At 42.3% G+C, this 21356-nt stretch overlaps 1 protein-coding gene and 1 long non-coding RNA gene across 9 annotated transcripts in view; one reads left to right on the plus strand and one right to left on the minus strand.

Annotated features, from left to right (window-relative positions):
* MYO1E (myosin IE) overlaps window positions 1-21356 on the plus strand; it is a 224024-nt gene that overhangs the window by 7223 nt on the left and 195445 nt on the right. The gene's annotated exons all lie outside the window — the stretch shown is intronic.
* On the minus strand, window positions 277-4884 carry LOC146406332 (uncharacterized). The gene is made up of 2 exons (XR_014810653.1): window positions 3073-4884; window positions 277-2801 (listed from the first exon to the last, which is right to left on the minus strand). It is a non-coding gene; the product is annotated as an uncharacterized LOC146406332 (long non-coding RNA).

Consider the following 21356-nt stretch of genomic DNA (forward strand, 5'->3'; position numbering starts at 1 on the left):
TCTGACCAGAGTGAGGTGATGATCTCATTGTAGTTTTGATTTGCTTTTCTCAAAGCTAGGTTTTGACTGATCTGATGCCAGAATTCAGGTTTTCTGATCCCAATTCGATACGACTTTTCCCACCAAACCACCGTGGTAGATTAGTCTAGGAATGACTGGTAGTTTTCTTTCTGGGACCCTTCAAAAAGCCTGCTTAGAGATGAAAGGTTGTTATTTTTATTTATTTATTCATTTTTGTCTTTCTGTCTTTGTAGGCCGCACCCGTGGCATATGGAGGTTCCCAGGCTGGGGGTCGAATTGGAGCTACAGCTGCCAGCCTATGCCACAGCCACAGCCACGCAGGATCCGAGCTGCATCTGCAACCTCCACCGCAGCTCACAGTGATGCCAGATTGCTGACCCACTGAGCAAGGCCAGGGATGGAACCTGCATCCTCATGGATACGAGTCAATTTGTTTCTGCTGTGCAGGAGCTCCCCATTACTGTATCAGCTTTAAAAGATCATAAGAAAGAAACCTGGAGGAATTCACCCATAAACCACTATCCTTGTGGTAATTATTTTCATGTCTTTGGGTTTCCTTCCAAACTATCCAAATGCACATCATTTTTATGGAATTGTAATTATGGAGCAAATGTACAATTTGTGTTCTGTATTTCCCCATTTATTTTATAAATTCTTTTCCTTGGTAAGCATGGTATATTATGGTGGTGGTATGATAATCCCATGGAGCCTAATTATGCAACTTGAGTCCTAATTGTATAGAGACCTTTCCTCCAGATACACCAAGGAATGTCCCTGCCTTCTTCCAGATGCACCTACGAGAACCTTGCTGCTCAGAATGAGGCTGCTCAGCCTCCTTCTGAGATATAGAGCTCTCTCTGTGGTATAAAGGCTGAAGCCAGGACAGGCTGGCTTGGGGTACACTCCACACTCCCTGGGCCTGCCCCAAAGTGGGCACTGTTGGTATTCTCTCAAGATTATGATGCTGGCAAATGTGTGACACCAGTGAGTGCTCAGGCCTCTAATTCCACCCAGGCAACTAGGAGATCCCCTGTCAGGACCCAAGTGGTTAGAGGCAGGAGCTGTGAACCCCAAAGTGAAGAAGACTCAGAAGTTGCAAAGGAGATTAGTGTACATGCTTGATAGGTAAGAATTCTTACCAAATATGGTGGCAGCCACTAGGAAATCAGAGATAAACTAAGCACTGCCTCTGCTTATGAGGTGCTTGCAGATGAGAGGATAACACAGGGCTTTCTTATAGGTGATTACACTTCATTTTTGCACCAATGATGGTTCTTATTGCCGTTTTACAGGTGAGAAGACCAGAGTATAGTGAGACAAAGAGAATTGTTGAGGGCCAAATAACTTATGTAGTGAACCAGGTAGCCTAACTTTGCGATCTTTCCAAAGCAATGGAATACATTATTTCTGAATTTGAAATTTCTGGGTCCCAGTATCTGTATAACACTTCACTATTTTATATGCTCCTGAGGGAAAGCAAGGTTGATTTTTTTTTTTTTTTTTAAGGGCTGCACCCACGGTAACTTTTTCTTTTTATAAATCGATTTTTAAAGTCTTGGCTTTAATTTCCTTGTTCTGGCATGTTTGCATATCATAATGTTTGGGACCTAGATGATATCACACTGGGATAAAGCAGTAAAGTAAAAGAAAGTCATGCTGGAAAGCTCTCTGATCCTCACTGGTTTCAAAACAAAATATGAGGGAAACAAAATGACAAGAAGTTGAGCCCTTGAATCTTTACACACATGAGAGAAAACCAACAAAAAATGAGGATAGCATATCCTGAGTCTCTTACTAATTTAATTGGTGTGACCAGCATTTGATGTTGACAGCAATTTAGCATAATATTACTTGGTAACAGAATGACTTGGACAGTATTATTGTCTGAGTCTAAAAACTTTTCAACAACAACCAAAAAATGAGGATGTTTAGTGTCCCAATTAGAAACAGACTTTCGTTACAGCACATTTTGGATTTGAACGTAGAAGCATCTTATTTAGCTTTTTTGGAGTATGAATGAAGATGGCACCTCTAAGACTTGGAAATGCCTTGATGCAGAAATACGTCTGCAAAATGATGGTAATTCTCCTTTTTCCTACCAGAGTGTCAGAGATTCTTAATTTCTGGGGGTGTCCTGAGGCCCACTGAAACTATGTTGGAAGCTAGTGACCTGTTTGTGGTAGTGTTTGCAACAACAGATCCCAACCAAACAAAAAGACATGAACAATCTAAATGTCCATTAGTAGAGAAATGCATAGAAAACATGTGACTTATTGATAATAGGGAATAAGTGTGGATGGATCTTACAAAGGTCGTGTTGGGTGTAGAAACTAGGGGTAGAAAGAGGAGTTCCTGTCGTGGTACTGTGGTTAACGAACCTGACTAGCATTCATGAGGACACGGGTTCAATACCTGGCCTCACTCAGTGGGTTAAGGATCTGGCATTGCTGTGAGCGGTAGTGCAGGTCGAAGACAAGGCTCAGATCCTGCGTGGCTGTGGTGTAGGCCGACAGTTGTAGCTCTGATTGGACCACAAGCTTGGGAATCTCCATATTTTGCAGCCCTGAAAAGCAAAAAAAAAAAAAAAAAGGGTTGTAGAAAGATACATGTAAAGAATTTTAATAAAAATTTCAAAACACAAAACAAGGCTATGTATATGGGTGGGATATTTCATATATGTATATTTTACATATTCTTTTAAAAATATAAATTGGGAGTTCCATCTATGTCACAGTGGGTTAATGATCTGGCTTTTCTCAGTGAAGATGTCAATTCGATCCCTGGCCTGCTGCAGTGGGTTAAGGGTCTGGTGTTGCTGCAGTTGTGGTATAGGCTACAGCTGCCATTCCAATTTGATCTGTGGCCTGGGAACTTCCATATGCTGTGGGTGCAGCCAAAAAGAAAAAAAATATATGTATATAAATTTTATTATTTATTTATTTATTTATTTATTTGTCTTTTTAGGGCTGCACCTGCAGCATACAGAGGTTCCCAGGCTAGGGGTCAAATCGGAGCTGTAGCCGCCGGCCTACATGACAGCCACAGCAACACCGGATCCTTAACCCACTGAGCGTGGCCAGGGATGGAACCTGCAACCTCATGGTTCCTAGGCGGATTTGTTTCCACTGTGCCACTACGGGAACTCCAAAAAATATATGTATATAAATTGATAGACTAGAAAGATAGCAAATTCAGGCTGCTGAAGGGGGAAGGAGGAAAGGAGAGCGCCAAGGTCAATGAACGAACTTTAACACTATTGGGAGTGTCATATTTGCTTTATTTACATCCAAAGCAAATATATAAAATAGCGTCATTCATTCTGGGCATCGTGGACATAAATCTCGTTCTCCATAGTTTTAATGTCTTTTTACAATAAAGAAGAAAAAACCACGAACACAATTCTTCATTTAATTTTAGGAAGTTCCTAAACCTCCAAAGCCCATACAGTATCGTTCCCAGAGTTGTAGCAAACATTGTCTTAAGGTGAATATTAGAGGGTAGGGTCAATTGGGGTCTATGCCGGGTTATTTTCATGACAGCTGACATACAGTCAAATGAAGATTAAGGCCTTTGAGTGATGTAAGGTTCCTTTAGGGATTATGTCCTAGGATATTCAGTGTCTCAAGCATCTCTTAACTTACTGTGTCTCTTAAGTGTGGGGAAACTGGTGGTTTAAATAGTAAAGATTTATTATTTTTCATGATATTGTGCCTTGGCTGGGTGAGCTCTGGGCTGGACAGGCTCATCAGATCCCTGTGGTCAGCTGGTGATGTGGCTGGTGATGGTTGAGCTCAGATGGCCTCCCTCACATGTCTGGTAATTGGCTCCTTTTCAGGCGGGGCAGGAGAGATGGCTTGGCCATGTACCTCTTTCACAATAGACTAGACCTGGCTTATTTACAAAAGCCGGGTCACAGGATTCCCAAGAACAGCAAAAGAGAAGGCAAGCCACAGTGCAAGAGCATATTTTTAACCTCTGCTTTCATCATGCTCATGGTCTGTCCCATTGGCCAAAACAGGTCACATGGTTACCCTCAGGGTTAGGGTGGGAGCGGACTGCCCTAGGGCTCAAATACAGTTCCCACCCTCAATCTTCTCATTCCGCTAACCTCAACTGGGTGAATACACTGAGGCAGGAGTAGATTCAGCGCCAAGTCCAGTTTTCTTGGATGATCCCCTGAACCCTTGTGTATGACAGAAGCCCCTGATGCTGCTGCTATGTCCACTGCTGCTTTCCCAAAGTATGGGGAATTAAAAATTCTAATTCTTTTGTATTATGGTGCTTCTGTATGATTTGTAAATAGTTATTTTTGCTGGGGGAAAAAAAAAGCAGAAGCTAACAACAAGAAGAAAAACCTTTTCTCCCCCTTGTTAAAAAGGGAGCTTTGTAAAAATAAATGTTTCACAATTAGGTCCAAGCTTAGAGAGCAATAAATCATGCCAAACCAGACTGGGCTGGATGGCCTGTTGGACACAAGAGTGGAACAATAATGTTTGGAACAGGTGGGGACAGTGCTGTTCACTGCCTCGTTCTGCGTTTTTGGCCAGCCCTGAGCTGTCCATGTGGAGAAAAACATTCTTCACACACACACAAATACTTTTTTGTCTTAGATGAAAGTTATGCCTTTTGGAGTTCCCACTGTGGTACAGTGGGTTAAGAATCTGACTGCAGTGGCTCAAGTCACTGTGGAGGCATGGGTTCAATCCCTGGCCTAGTGCTTTGGGTTAAAGGATCCATTGTTGCCACAGCTGCAGTGTATGTCTCACCTGTGGTGTAGATTGTGGCTGTGGCTTCGATTCATTTCCTAGCCCCATGAGGAACTTCCTATGCCTCAGGTGCGGCCATTAAAAAAAAAAAAAAAAAGTCATGTCTTTTGCACCATATGGTGAGTCCCACAATAACTCATTTTGGTGTCACTTCCCTATTCTTTGAGCCACAGACTGCTCTCTGTGGGCTCCTCAACAAGGTGTGAATTTAATAGGATGAATTTAGCTTTGTCCACAGGTCTCAAAAACATTAATTAACCTATGGATCTTCCTTTTTTTTTTGGCCACCCTCATGGCATATAGAAGTTCCTGGGCCAGGGATTGAACCTGTACCACAACAGCAACCTGAGCTGCTTCAGTGACAAGACTGGATCCTTAACCTGCTGCACCACAAGAAAATTTCTGGATTTTTCTTTGGATCCACTTAGATTTTCTCTTTCTCCTTCATTGTTAAATGGAGAAATTTAAACTATACAAATGGGGAGAAAATTTATTGCCTGACTTGAGCAGTTGGTAACTCACAGCCAATCTTCTCTCTGTTTTATTACTGTGGTGTATCACATTGATTGATTTGAGATGTCGAGCCATCCTTGCATCCATGGAATAAATTCCTCTTGATCGTGGTGTATGGTCTTTTAAGGTAGTATTGAATTCAGTTTGCTGGTATCTTGTGGAGGATATTTGCCTCTATGCTCATCAGATTTTCTTTTGATAATTTTCTTTACCTGTTGTGTCCTTGACTGGCTTTAGTATTAGGGTAATGCTGGCCTTATGAGTTGGGAAGTGTTCCTTTCCTCTCCTATTTTTGGGAAGAATTTGAGAAGGATTGGTATTTGTTCTTTCTTAAATGTTTGGTAGACTTCACCAGTGAAGGTCTTGGGCTTTCCTTTGCTAGGAGGTTTTGGATTACTGATTTAATCTCCTTACTAGCAATTTGTTCAGATTTTCTCTTTTTTCATGATTCAGTCTTAGTAGGTTGTATGTTTATAGGAATTCATCTATTTTCTTCTAGGTTGTCTTAATTTTTTGGCACATAGTTATTCCAGTCTTGTTTGCCCTATTCTCACTTTCTTTTGGATTAGTTTGAAGCAAATCCTAGATACCCAGCCATTTCATCCTAATGATCTCTGGATTACATTGGCATTTAAAGAAAGCAAAATGCAGTTCTCATCTCTTGGTACTACCTACTCCTTGGGGTGGAAAAAGGGGCATATCTCAGAGAACTAAAGTAGCTTTCCCTTGACTCTTAACCATGAGGGCTTTGTTTTACAGCATAATATAGACATCTCCAGTCTCTGGGTGGACTTCTTACAGTGTGGCCTAATCTCACCCAGGAGTATCTGGCAGTAAAATCTCTGTATCCACAGTTTTGGGGTGTAGGCCAGGGGTGGCCTCTTACCCTGCAATTCCTTTAGGTATGATTTGCAGAGTCAGTTTATGCTTCTTCATCTCTTCATTCCTTGTCATGCATACCTGTATCATGGTAATGAATATGCAAATAATAATTGTTTCTTTCAATGATCAGATACCTTTAAATATAGAATGTCAAGATGAGACCTGTCCCAGAGACTACTTGGGGGTGTGGGGGTGGGGGCTATAAAATTGTACGCTGAAGTTTGTCCATATCCATGTGTGTATTTTTTCCTGGGAAGAAGATTCATACGTCCCTAAAGTGGTCCATGGCCTCCACAAATGTCTCTATGGTCCAAAGAATTGAAGTAGCCTGACCAAGGTCATGTGGCAAGTTAATAGAAGAGGTGGCTCTAGCGTAGAAGTGTCTTGACAAGGGATTTTGGTCCTAAACCTGCTTTTACTGGAAATGTTTGAAAAGCAAGTATAATAAAGCTTTAGAGAGAGGGGAAGTTGGAAATATTGAGTTAAAATAATTATTTGTAAGATTCTCAGAGACGCTAAACCAATATAAACTACCATGAGGCAATGGTAGGTATTATTCGTTGACAGCTAACTTGATTTTTCATAATAGTTATAAGGCATGGAAATTGAGTCACGCGACTGGTTTTGTATTTATTAGATTTTTATATTCTGTGATCACAAAGAGAAACACATCCAGTACAGACTTCAAATATAAATCAAGGGCATAATGTTTTGACTTGTATGTAAATAATTGATAGCTCATTTCCCTGGTGAGGATTCATTATTCTTAATTATAAAATTAATATTTACTAATTGAGAACACACAATAAGGAAATTGCTGGCCTCCAATAACTGGACTCCTGAGCTCTGTGTTCTGCTTCTCTTCTGTAGTGTACAGAAAAAAAGAATCGTGTTAGCTTCTCCCTTCTAGCTCTTTCTATCCTCTGTCCCCAAGCCCCAACCACCTTCTCCATCTGTCTTACATCTTGTTCTTCCCCACAAGGCTCTTGCCCTTCTGGACTGAGAGTGAGGAGGAGGCTTGGAGAAGGCAGCAAATACATAGTTTGCACCTGCTTCCGAGTGAGCTTGGGTGATAAAGGCTGCCTAGAGAAGAGGAGCACTCTCCTCTCAACTTGGAAATACTTTTGCAAGTAGCCCTGCCTCGCACCTCTGCAGCCAGTGGGGCACACCAGTGTGTCCAGCGTTGTCTGCTCTACAGAGGGAGTAAGGTACTGTCATCTTTGTTTGGGGCTGCGAATCTGCGTCTTCAGTTTTTACAGCAATCGTATTTCAGTTCCCTTGGCAAAGGTGTATTTTATATATTCTAAATATAAGACACTGAATGGCAGGATTTCACCACCTGCTGAGTCCTGTGGATTCCACCTGTGCAGTGTGGCTTCTGGCTGCCTTTCTGCATTGTCTCTCACCTAGGTTACCTGGCTATAAGTTCAACTGCTTGCCGTGCCTCTTGCAAGCCTGGATAGCCTCACCTTTGGCTGCTGTCTGGCAGCAATCAATTCCCTCCCCTTGCCCTTCCTAATGGTCTGATTCTCCTTTAGTTCAGGCCCACCCCACCCACCTTCCACCTTCTTGAGTCTCATAGTTGGAACTTATCTTCAAAATCCCAGAGTTCTTAATTTGCAAAGATCTCATGAGTCTTTATGGGCATTTTATCTTTCCTTCTGATCAGTTACTTTTCAGGTTTCTTTTTCAGCTTTGTGTAGTCACCCCCATTCTGTGACTTGCCATCCTAGAGTGTATATTTTTAAACATAATATTGAAAGGAGAACACTTGCATTTCCCTCTCTTGAGTGTGAGTTATACATTAGTTAAACCTATTCCCTAGGTCTTTATCTTGAGAGACAAAAGCAGAGAGCAGAACTGCCAACACAGTGAAGCACTCTTAAAATGCACTCCCATCAACCATGGCTCTCCATCACTCAGCTAATGGAATGAAACAGGGGAGGAATGAATACTGATAAGTACCTTGTGGTTCAAATGCCACTGGAGCTTTGATTTTAATGGGAATGATGAAGTTGTCTTATGTAGGTATCACTTGTCACTTCATTGAGCGTGCCCTTTGGAGAGATGGAATGATGAGGATGGACAGGGGAAGAAACACAGAGATGCTTAAAAGGGCACCTGAAAACTGAGCCGATCATTCACAGAAGGCAGGGGAGTCATTCTGTCATTCTGCCTATCATCGTGCTTTTTTTTTTTTCTTCCTTTGATTGTGCCCACAGCATGCGGAAGTTCCCAAGCCACAGATTAAACCTGAGCCTCAGCTGCAGCAATTCCAGATCCTTAACCTGCTGTGCCACAGAGGGAACTCCCTATCATGCCTTTTTCACTCGTCAACCAGCTACAGTGTTGAAACCAGGGCAGACAGCCTTTCCCCGCAACTCTTTCAGTCTGTGAAAATAGTTTTCCCAGAACATGGCATCTATTGTGTAAGTTACCTGTGAGTTTCACAAGTGTGCATGTTTAAGGAATAGGCAGAAATAATAGATGGAAGAAAAGACTGAAGGAATTGAAATGGGATTTTGAGGCAGACCATCTGCTTTTTACTGCAGGTGGTTTTGAAGGACAGGGTAAATTCAGATGTTTAAAATTCACAGGGCATCCAAATACTGATAAATGCAAACTGCTCTCAGGTAATCTTTGTACTGGATCTCATCAACTAACAAAATGGGCAGATTTACAGTTTTTGAGCTTTGTGGTGGGTATGTGTTCCATGCTCGATCAGCTCCAGGTGGATGGGTGAGATTTAAACTATCCAGAGTGTAGAAGAAATGGCCTCTGAGTTGAGGCAGGAAGGCAGGGTAACTCCTGGGGTCTGGACAGATAAGATGTGTGTGATCACCATTTAGGACATTTTGAGTGGCTTCTGGACCAGGAGCAGCAGAGTTGAGACAGGCAAGGTAAGTTGGGACCCTTCTGCCAAGGGGAGGTTTTTGAGTAATGTGATTTCAATAAATATGTGTATTGTTCTGTCCTACTGAGCTGTAAACTCAAGGGACCTCTGCCTCGAGCTTGTTTTTTGTAATTCCATCACCTGGCATGATGTCTGGCAGATGGTAGAATTGGCAAATTTGTTGATTTGAACCAAACGATTCTGACTAGACCAAAAGTGCAACTGAGGGCCAAAAACCTTCCAGTGCGGCTTGGTTGTCTCAGTATAGCTGCCAGGGAATGCATGATGGAGGAAAAGCGGTGATTTAAAGTAGAGGATTAACCAATTGGAAATGTTTTTCAAAACTGGAAATGTCTCTCAAAGATATGCGTAGCTCCCTCAGATAAAACCAGGAGAGCTTCCTTTTGACTTTTCTTTCAATAGAGCAAAATATTATGTAAATATATATAATATATATTAATAGAGCAAGATATATAATTATATATTTTATATAAATATTAATAGAGCAAGGTATATATGTTATGTACAATATAATATAATATTTAAAAATATATATATAAATTTTCCAGCATGTGGAAGTTCCCCTGGTCAGGGGTCAAACCCACCCCACAGCAGTGACCCAAGCTGCTGCAGTGACCACACCAGGTCCTCAACCCAGTGTGCCAGGATATTAACAAGTTGAGCCTGGTTCCTGTGGAAGCTGCGTGGCTGGAATGGCTTCTGAGGTGGAGTCTCTCACTCCCTTCCTTTCAACTCTCCTTCAGCTGAGACCGGAAGAGGCTGATTGCCTGAGGCCACACAGCCAGTCCCAACTTGTCCCCTCAAGAGGTAGTGCAACTCTTTGCTGGAAGGAATGGGACCAAAATTCACCAAGGCCCTTTCTGATGAAAGATTCCCGACTTGGAGTGGAACCCTTTCAAATCAGATAGGACCTGGGATTTCTGTTGAGGACTTTAATTCCTTGTTGCAGGGCAGTGGTTAGGGCTGGTTTTGGTGATGCAAATGATCGCTACAAGGTTAACAGATAGGATAAGATGGTTTTTCTTGTTCAGCTCTGTGCACCTTCAGAATGTAAAAATTCCTGACAAAGTTTTTATCTGTCCAGGTTTAAAGAAGAAAATGCAACACCTTTGTTTTTCGTTAATCAGACTAACCACTCACCTGCCCAAGTGGGATCTGGTTTTGCTCTCCTCCAGCCAGAATGTCTCCAAGGAGACATGCTAATGGCTTAATTGTTTCGTTTATTTTGCTCCTCAGGAATTCCAGCAGCTTCATTTGCATTGAGAGTTAGAACTTCTTTTGAGGACCTTGGCAATTCCCCTGGTTTTGATGGGCTCTCAGTGTTTGCTTTTACTGGTTTTCGAAAGGTTGGACAATCCTTAGTGATAGGTATGGCTTTCTCTAAATGGGAGTGTTTAGAGTTCTTGTTTTGGCTCAGCGGGTTGAGAACCCAACTAGTATCCATGAAGACTCAGCTTAGATCCCTGGCCTCCCTCAGTGGGTTAAGGATCTGGTGTTGCCATGAGACGTGGTGTAGGCCGAAGACGCAGCTCAGATCTGGTGTTGGTGTGGCTGTGGTGTAAGTCAGAGCTGTAGCTCTAATTAGACCCCCTCCACCAGCCTGGGAACTTCCATATGCGACATGTGCGGCCCTACAAAGACATAAATAAATAAATAGGAGTTTTTCTGGGTGTGAGATGGAGAAAGTGAGAGAAAAGGAAGAGGATTCAAAAAAAAAATTACATAGGCTGTGTGTATGTACAACAAACTACATAGTTTTGGAGCCTTGTATTTATGTAATTATGTTCACTTGGCTCACACACTCTAGTTTTGGGGGCTAAGAGATTAATGCATACAAGAGAATGTTGACATTTAGCCTGACAAAACTGCATTTACAGAGCTGTAGTTTGCTTTTCAAAATGTGCAGAAGGTTTGCCTCCTCACCTGTGACAAAGAATTCCAAGTTTGAGCTATTCTGGCTCATGTAGTAAATGCATTTGTTTCCATTCAGGGTAAATGACACAGCTTAGATCAAACAGCTTTATAATGCATTAGGGGAATAATTCTCAATGCGGGGTGGATTCTGACTTTCTGGAGAGGAAAATGTGAACATTGAAGAAGATTAAATACGCTGGTGTTGGTTAAATCTAAGTTTACTGGCCTCCTTAGAAAAGAGATGCTTTCTTTGCCTGCAAACTAGAGCTCGGGAACTTCAGAGCTGGGAAATCATGTAGTTGATCTTAATGTTATAAATTACTCAGACAAATACAGGATAATGCTATTTTTGGTTCTATTTGTAGTTATGCAGGACTACAAGATGACAAGGAATTTACTATGGCTCCTCCAGTTTCTCAGGGTGTTTGCTCTTTGCATTCTCGGTAATCCTCTCTAGAGGCCTTCATTAGCATTGGGGGGCTGGTAGGTATGCTTCTTGGAAGTTAGCAGTTGTCCACACCATTGAAGAAAAGAGAATCTGCTATTGGAATTAACAGTTACTCAGGCGAGGACCCCCTCTGGCTTGTCCAGCATTTGTACCTCGGGGGAGGTAGGTATTACTTTTCTTGGCTTATAGAAGAGGAAACAGTACATGAATGAGGTAACCCGCTCAAGGCCATTCAGCTGAAAAGTGTCAGAGGAGGGATTTAAGTCCAAGGTCGTTTGAATCCAAGGTCTGCTTTGGAGAGGAGCCATCTGTACATAGACACACACTCCAGTTGTGGGTCCATGGGCTGGCATCATCTGGGATGTTACGAGAACTGCAGAACTTCAGGCCCCACCTGAGACCTACTGATTCTGAATCTGTATTTGAACACAATTTCTAGGTGATTGCAAAGCACTAATGCACAGGAACCTTGGAGTCCAAGCAAAGTAACATGATTCTCCACCTGTCCCCTGGGGAATTCTGACGATTGTCCTCCAGGATAGCCTCTTCCAAGGACAGGGGTGTCACTTAGCGCCTCCATCTTTCACTGGTGCAGTCAGTCACCTCTAAGTGTCCTACGAAGCAAAAAGGACAGGGCCATGCTCAGGAGAGGGATTGAGGGAAGCTTTTGTCTTAGGCAGTTCTGGAGTCACCTGTTCTTAAGTAGATGCATGTGACTGTCTGCAGCACTTTGGGAAAACACTCCACCCAGAGCACCTCATTAAGAGCTGCTGCTGCTGAGCTTTCTGCTTACTGATCCCTCTGAACTATTGCATTTGTCATTTAAAAACACGTCACTGTGAACTGATCCATCCGATCTTCTAAAGAGGCCCAAAAGCAGATTTTATCAGGCTGGGGCAGGAAGAAAGAGATCCAAACTAGGGAATATCAACAGCATGAAAACAGAAAAAAGCATTGAAGGAGTTCCCACTAGTGTCCCTTAGCCTCGCTCAGTGGGTTAAGGATCCAGTGTTGCCGCAAGCTGTGGCCAGGCACTAGGATCCCACATTGCTGTGTGTAGGATCCCACATTGCTGTGATGTAGGCTGGCAGCTGCAGCTCTGATTCAACAACTAGCCTGGGAACTTCCACATGGTGCAGGTGTGGCCCGAAAAAGAAAAAAGCATTGAAGAGAGCCCAACATCCAGAACATTCCATCCTCCTGGGGCCAGAGAAAGTATACTTAACCTTCTCTTCATAACTAGTTTTCCTTTTAGAATTCTGCCAGACATCCAGACATCAAGGCTGGAGGCATCAGGATCCTTGTCTGTTGCCCTCCTCCCTTACAGATTCCTGTTGGTTCTCAAGCCCCATCACTCTCTAGCTTCCTTTTCACAGCTCTCGCCCTAGTTTGCGTCTACATCATCTTTCTGGGACCATCACAAGAGTTTCTTAAGTCATCTTCACTCCTCCCCCATTAATTCACAGAAACAGCATTGCCAAATTCACCTTCCTGGTAAATACAGCTTTACACCTGTCACTCTTAATCAAAACCTCTCAGCTCTTACTGAGAATAGGCTTTAGCCCAAAATGCAATACTGTCTCAAATCTATTCCTGGCTGCCTCTGTCCAAATCTCATTTTCCAGTAGTCCTTCTGGAACATGTAAACTCCATGAGGGCAGCCCAAATGTCTAGTCCTCTGTTAGCCCCTAGCATAGTGTCTGCATTCTATACATGCTCAGTAAAAACTGGTTGAATGAATGAATGAATGATGAGCTGATGTCGCAGCCATGCTTTGTAGCCTTGGTCAGGCCATTTTCCGTGACTGGTCTTGCCTTCCCTTTCTTGCCATTTGTCAGAATCCTCTGAGGCCCCAGTAAAGTCTGATTTCCCGGAAACCTTTGACTTAGCTCACCGAGATCATTCTTTCTTCACTTCCTAGCCTGTGTGTGGAGTTACTTATTTGGCACTTAATTATATATAATCTTGCATTGCTATCTGTTGTGTTTGAGTCATACTGCCCAGATAGTCTGTAAGCCCCTTGAGATTAGAAATGATTTATACTTGTTTATACTTTTAAGAATTTACCATCTTTCTCTTTGGTCTTTCTATGTTCCTCTGTACCCACCTTATTGCCGTCATTAACAGCTTTTCAGTGGCATTGTATTGGGTATTCTGATTGCTCATGGCTCGGCTCAGGCATACTCCCCCACCCCAGGAATTCCTCTGGCCCCTGGGGGCAGGGGTTACATCACCTAGTTGACGGTTCTGTCTTCAGTTTGTTGGCTGATGGGTGCTATAAACTTGGTCCTTTTGAATTTTATCTCCCTTTTCCTTTTGCTCCTTCTTGAAACTCCAATTTTCATACTTCTACAAGTATGATCCTAGTTCATGCCCCATGACTCAATGTGTCCTCCAGCTAGGGTGTGGAGATGACTCAGGAGCCACCTCAGGCAGCAGTAGTGGATTTGTTCCACCCTGAGGGAGGCAGAAGCCTGCCTGGTGATCAGGAAAGAGGTCTCCCCCCCCCCCTTATTGTTTCCTGGATCTGAGAAGAACAAATTATTTAACTCTCTGTCCTTCAATTTAATTTTCTTTAAAGGAAACATAGAGAATAGCTTCCATTCTCTTTTTCTAGTGGTGATACATTGAGTATTAATAAGAACATTTTTGGGGAGAGGGATAAACTGGGAGTATGAGATTAATAGATGCACACAACCATGTATGAAATAATAAACAACAAGGATTTGTTGTCTGGCACAGGGAACTGTATTCAATATCCTGCAATAAACTATGATGGAAAAGAATTGGAAAAAGTATATATATGTGTGTGTGTGTGTGTGTGTGTGTGTGTATGTAACACCCAAAACTAACACAGTATTATAAATCAACTGTACTTAAAAATTAAAGAACATTAGGAGTTCCCGTCGTGGCTCTGTGGTTGATGAACCTGACTAGCATCCATGAGGATACAGGTTTGACCCTAGGCCTTGCTCAGTGGGTTAAGGATCCAGCGTGGCTGTGAGTTGTGGTGTAAGTCTTAGATGCCGCTTGGATCCTGCATTGCTGTGGCTGCGGTGTAGGCCAGCAGCTACAGCTCTCAACCCTTTGCCTGGGAATTTTGATATGCTGCAGGTGCAGCCCTAAAAAGCAATCAATCAATCAATCAATAAAGGAACATTATAATATGTTCTGAATCTGGCAGATACAGCTCTCAACCCCTAGCCTGGGAACTGTGATATGCTGCAGGTGCAGCCCTAAATAAATAAATAGATAGATAAATAAAGGAACATTATAATATGCTCTGAATCCAAATACTGAGACTATGTAAAGTATCCCAACCCTGAACCTCTATACTATTTACCCCTTCTTTTGGCTTTTCTGCCTCCCCCCAAAATTGGAGGCGACTGTCTTCAACACAGTTAAATACATTAGCATTTTTCTAACAAACTTGTTCAGATCCTGGCTCACTAAACTTTAGGGAAACCATACCATTTATCTCCAGTCTCCTAACAAATTGTCTTTGAGTTAAATGCTGCCTGTTGAGGAAATACATCCAAGTTGGAAACAAGTAAGGTTACAAATGTTTCAGGAAAAGAGACACATTGCTACTTGCTCTGCCCAGCTTCACACTTTCACTTCTGCTGGTTTGGGGAGGGGCAAATGGCAGAGAGGGGAGATCCAGAATGAAATGGATTAGTAATGTATTCATTGAATTTGGACAGCTTGCCTATTTGAAAAAATTCTTGGCAAAATGTCTCATCACCCTCCTCCTAATTGGCTGGTGATTTAAAGTAGGCTTATTGCATTTGAATTTTCTGAATGGAGGGAGTTCAGTTTACCCTTTTGTATATGGTGGGTTGTTGGAAGTGCATTACTGGGGTAGGGGAAAGACATCCTTGTGTGCCTTATCCCTGGACTCGACGAAGCACAGCCTTGTCTAGAAATGTGAACACATGGATATATTCATTACACCCAGGACAAAATCTTAGAAGATTATAATTGCAAGAAGAAATAATAAAGGAAGCATATATATGGCAACGGGAGGGGCAGTGTCTTTCTTTGATCCCTGGCCCCACATAGGTGGGTTAAAGGATCTGGCATTGCTGAAGCTGTGGCTTAGTTCACAGCTGGGCTCAAATCTGATCCCTGGCCCAGGGGCTCCATATGCCTCGGGGGTGCCCCTCCCAAATATATATAGACATTCATATGAGAAGTTATGGGGGGGAGTGAAGTAATTAGTTACTAACCAAAAGAAGGTTTCTAATGAATGTTTTTTCCCCTCTGCCTGGATGCCCTCTCCACCACCAAGTCTTAGATAACTTTCTAGATCTAGATTCAACAAAGTCCCATCCCCTCAAACAAGCTTTCCCAGACAGACTCCTTTGTCTCCTATGTGTCCATGGCACCTTGTCTGACATGCTCTTACTTCATACATCGTGGTTTACCTTGTGTTCCAATAATCAGGACTCTGTGTCCCATTAAGATGTGGAACTCCAGAGAGCTGGGTTTGTTTGTGGGCTTTTCCAGTGACCTCAGTGTCATTTAGAAGCACCTGTGGAGCTTTTTAAAGAATGTCAATCATCGACTGGGTGAAATCAGAGTTCCTGGGGCTGGGACTCAAAGGAGCTGTATTACTTTTCAAAGCTTCCAGGGTGATTAAGCAGCCGTGTTGAGAGCCACTGTTAGTTGATGAATTGATGACTGTGCCATAATTTGCAACATTAAAAGCTAACTGATCAGGATGTATATTTGTCATGCTGAAGCAAAATAATGAACTTAAGAGATTTGGAGGGGTTTTGGTGGGAGGAAGGGGGAGGGATGGAGGTGGGGCTTTGTTGAATACAGCTGACTTCCTAAAAAGGAGACTAGTTCCCAGGGGACTTTACAAAAGAGGAACCATTGTGTGAACAACACCTGGGGACCTTCAGGGGGTGGCCAGGCTGTAGCAGCCTGTCTAAGGCCTTGTAATATGAATCCTCCTGTACCCTCCCCACTTGGTGGTATATCCTAGACCAGAGGCCTCCAGCACAGGGTGGAGTATCAGATCCACCTGTTTTGGCTGGGGTGGGGTGGTGATTAAGCAGGTTTGGGATGACGCTCAGGAATGTCTCACAGGAGTTCCAGGTGATCCACTTTCCCAGTGATCATTGGTATACAGCTCTTTGGAAAATTCTGAGGGTCTGGTATCATAAACAGTGGGTCTTTTTTTCGTGGCAAGGGGGGTGTCTTTCCTAGGCTGTCTTTCCTTTTTCTTTTTGGCTGTGCCTGTGGCATGCAGAAGTTCCTGGGCCAGGGATCAAACCTGTGCCACAGCAGCAACCTGAGCTGAAGCAGTGATGCTGAACCCTTAATCCATTGCACCACAAGGGAACTCCCCTAGGTTTTCTTTCTTACCCCCAAATTATATAAATCATATACATATTTTCTAAATTTTCAAAGTTTAGCTCTTTATATCATCTGAAATATACTTCTCTGGTGTGAGAAGACCACACCATATAACTTTTTCCAAATGGATACTTGATGGTTGTAAAAATAATTTGCTAAATAATGAGATCTTACTGCTCTGTTCTGAAGTGCTACCTCTAGCCTATATTAAATTCACATGTGTAATTTGTTTCTGGCATCTTCTTTTCCTTTGATCCTTTTCTCTATTCCTGAACCAGTTACCAATACTAGACTGTGTAATTGCTCCAGTTTTAGAATATGTTTTTTTATATTTGCTTGGGCAAGACCTCCCTAATTATATTCCTTCTTAAATGAGTTCTTGGCAATTCACCTTCATTTATTCTTCCAGATAAAATTTAGGATCAACATGTCTAAGTTCCAAAACAAAATCTCTTTAGAACTGAGATTGCAGTTGGATAGACTCAATGTAGAGCAATTTGAGAAGGTGAACATTTTTATAGCCAAGTCTTTTTATCCATAAACATTGTGACCGTCTCCATCAGCTCTTTTAGGACCTTAAATAAATCCTGTTTTTTCATACATGGTATTTTGTAACTTTTGCTCCTGGTTTGAATGGAATCTTTTCTATAACATTGCCTTAAAAAAAAAAAAAAAAAAACTTGGAGTTCCCGTCATGGCACAGTGGAAACGAATCAGACTAGGAACCATGAGTCTGTGAGTTCGATCCCTGGCCTCGCTCAGTGGGTTAAGGATCCAGCGTTGCCGTGAGCTGTGGTGTAGGTCGCAGACACGGCACAGCACGGATCCCTCGTTGCTGTGGCTGTGGCTTAGGCTGGCGGCTACAGCTCCAATTCGACCCCCAGCTTGGGAACCTCTATATGCCGCGAGAGCAGCCCAAGAAATGTCAAAAAGACAAAAATAAATAAATAAATAAACAAAATAAAATAAAAATCTTTTATTCTTTTTTGCTTTTTAGGGGCCACACCTGCTGCATGTGGAAATTCCCAGACACCAAAGCCACAACAACACAGGATCTGAGCTTCATCTACAACCTACATCACAGTTCATGGCATCGCTAGATCCTTAACCCACTCGGCGAGGCCAGGGATTGAACCAGTGTCCTCAGGGATACTGGTTGGGTTTGTTACCATGGAGCTACAAGGGGAACTCTCTCTATTATACTTTTTTCTTTTTGGCTGAGGCCATGGCATACGGAAGTTCCTGGGTCACAGCTGTAACCTGAGCCACAGCAGTGACAACACCAGATTCTTAACCCACTGAATGACAAGGGAACTCCTATAACATTGTCTTTTGAAAATATTAATGGTGTTTTTTCATATTTTTCTTACAATTATGGATATCCTGTCACAACACACATAGACTTAAAATAAGAATCTCATTTATCTGAAAATGGAGGGATTGTGGCACTTAATTCCATTTTTATTTATTTATTTATTTATTTATTTTTTGTCTTTTTTGCTATTTCTTTGGGCCGCTCCCACGGCATATGGAGGTTCCCAGGCTAGGGGTTGAATCGGAGCTGTAGCCGCCAGCCTACACCAGAGCCACAGCAACGCGGGATCCGAGCCGCGTCTGCAACCTACACCACAGCTCATGGCAACGCCGGATCGTTAACCCACTGAGCAAGGGCAGGGACCGAACCCGCAACCTCATGGTTCCTAGTCGGATTCGCTAACCACTGCGCCACGACGGGAACTCCTTAATTCCATTTTTAAATGTATGTATGTTTTCTTGGTTAGAAAAAAATGAAGGAGGAACTCCTGAGTGGCCTAGTGGTTAAGGATCTGGTGTTGTTACTTCTGTGGCTTGGGTCACTGCTTGGCATGGGTTCAATCCCTGGCCCAGGAACTTCCTCATGCCTCAGGGGTAGCCAAAAAAGAAAAAAAAGAAAAGAAACAAAATCACCCCCACCTCTTCTAGCCCCAATGTCCTGGGGTGGTTCTGTTTCTTCATTAATAGAGTGGCTTAGACCATTAGGTTATCATTCTAAAGACTCATGGTGGGTGCATGGCATGTGGGTATAGAAGGGGCAGAAGCCAGACCACATGTATTGGTAGCAGGACTACCCTGCAGTTGTAGTTCTCAGTAGATCCCCGACAGTGATCATATGTTCAGTGATGCACCTCCTCTTCCTAAAAGTAGAGAAAGCACAGTTAAAAGTGAAAAGAAGAGCAAACTGTTCTAACTTTACTTAGCAGAATGAGGAATTCAGAAGTGGGAGCCAGGTTTTTGCTGAGAATCTCAGTAGAAAAATGACTCCAGGAATCAAATAATTCTAAGAACTAATTATATAAAAGTATTTTGCAAACTATAAAGTGATATTCAAATGTGTTACAAAGTATTAACTCCATGTATTTTAGCGACATTTGAAAGACTTCCAGAAAATAAACTGCCAGTGCTGGAAAAAACCTGATCTACCTAACCCAGGACTGTTGTCTTGGCCTTAAAGGAAGTTTTATGTGAAAGCAGAGGAAACTGTAAGATAACTCTTTAATCTGGATACTTGTCTAAACCATAAGTCACACATAGAAAGCCTTGGGATTGTGGTAATTGGTGGATGGGCTGTCTGTTCTTGGCATCCACAGGCTAAATACCCCTCCATTCCCCAAGTGAGGGCGTGGGAAAATAGTGTCTCATCATTAATAATGTCCCATTCCTGGAGTTCCCATTGTGGCACAGTGGAAATGAATCTGACTAAAAACCATGAGGTTGTGGGTTCAATCCCTGGCCTCACTCAGTGGGTTAAGGATCTGGTGTTGCCATGAGCTATGTTGCAGGCTGGCAGCTGTAGCTCTGATTGGATCCCTAGCCTGGGAACCTCCATATGCCATGGGTGTGGCCCTTAAAAAAATGTCCCATTCCTGGTACCTCTCTCTTTGCCTTCCCCTGTCATTCCTCAATCATCTTGTGTCACAGGCAGTATTAAAAGCAGTTAAGCAATCCTATTTTCTGATGTTAACATAAAAGCAAAAGATGAATGCTTAACCAAGTGGGTTTTTACAACTAGTGGAATCAGGACTTTCATGTACAAGAAATAAGTGTTGTGTATACCCAAGAGATTACCGTTTTTATCTTTGTATTTTCACATTATATTGCTCCCATGGAATAAGTACATGTGAGAATTTTTTTGAATGTTGATTTTCTTTTTAAAGAAAAGGTTAAGAAAATATAATTGATAAAAAGTTGAAACACTATGTTGTGCCCTGGAAACTAATACAATATTTTAGGTCAACTATACTTTTTTTAAAAAAAAGGTTTGTAAGGGATAGAAAATAGATTTAAAAAAATCACAGATTAGGGGAGTTCCCATTGTGACTCAGCAAGTTAAAGACGAGATATTGTCTCTGAGAATGCGGTTTTGATCCCTGGCCTGGCTCAGTGGATTAAGGATTTGACATTGTGTGGGCTTTGGTGTAGGTTGTAGGTTACAGATGCAGTTTGTATCTGATATTGCTGTGGCTGTAACATAGGCTTGCAGATGCAGCTCCAATTCAATTCCTAGCCCAGGAACTTCCATTTGCTGCAGGTGTGAAAGTAAAAACAAAACAAAAAACATTGATTAGGGGGTTCCCTTGTGGCACACTGGGTTAAGGATCTGTTGTTGTCACTGCAGTGGCTTGCCTCACTGCTGTAGTGGGGGTTCATTCCCTGGCCTGGGAAATTCCCACATGCCGTAGGTGCAGCAAGAAAATAAAATCATTGGTTCAATGCTGGCATATATTTCAGGAATTTAAAAATATAAAAGGATTTCCTTTATGGCTCCCTGGGTTAAGGACCTGGTATCTTGACTGCTGTGGCAAAGATTCAATACCTGGCCTGGAACTTCCACATACCACTGGGAGTAGACAAGGGAAAAAAAAAGGAAAGATTAGGAAATCATTATAAAAGCAATCTATGTATTAAAAATAAAATTTGTCTATGAATCACACAACCTGTTGATTATTACTGGGAGAATTAGGAGGAGAAAATAATAATTGGAGATTTTAAAATAGAAATGACTAGGAATTCTTGCAAATTATATATTTTTAGTACCTTTGGGGTGTTTTTTGTTTTTTTGTTTTCCAAGTCCAAGGCACGTAGAATTTCCCAGGCTTGGGGTCAAACCCCAGCCACAGCAGTGACAGCACCAGGTCCTGAACCCACTGTGCCACAAGCAAACTTGGGGATCTTTGATTCTTTACTTGGGTGTACTTGAGTCTAACTCAAGTGAATTTAGATGTCAGGGTAGTTTTACTGGTGAGTGCTGTAACACTTTTAAGACATACAGTTTTTCTAGTAAGCAGTTTCAGAGCAAAGAAAACAATTATGGATTTCTTTTTTCTATAGGATTAATCTCAGTTTAAAACACTGGACAAGGGTGACACTAAGGGAAACCAGAGACATTTCCCTTATGGATATAAATAGCATCCACTTTGAGAATCTTAGACGTGGAACAGGCTTTGGAGACATCCAGATCAGGCCTACTATTTTTAGGTGAGGAATCGATTAG

This window comes from Sus scrofa, chromosome 1, assembly GCF_054392235.1.
Source record: "Sus scrofa isolate SSC_HxYL_T2T_F1_AM1 chromosome 1, Sscrofa_HxYL_maternal_Yorkshire_Landrace_v2.0, whole genome shotgun sequence".
Classification (NCBI taxonomy): Eukaryota; Metazoa; Chordata; class Mammalia; order Artiodactyla; family Suidae; genus Sus; species Sus scrofa.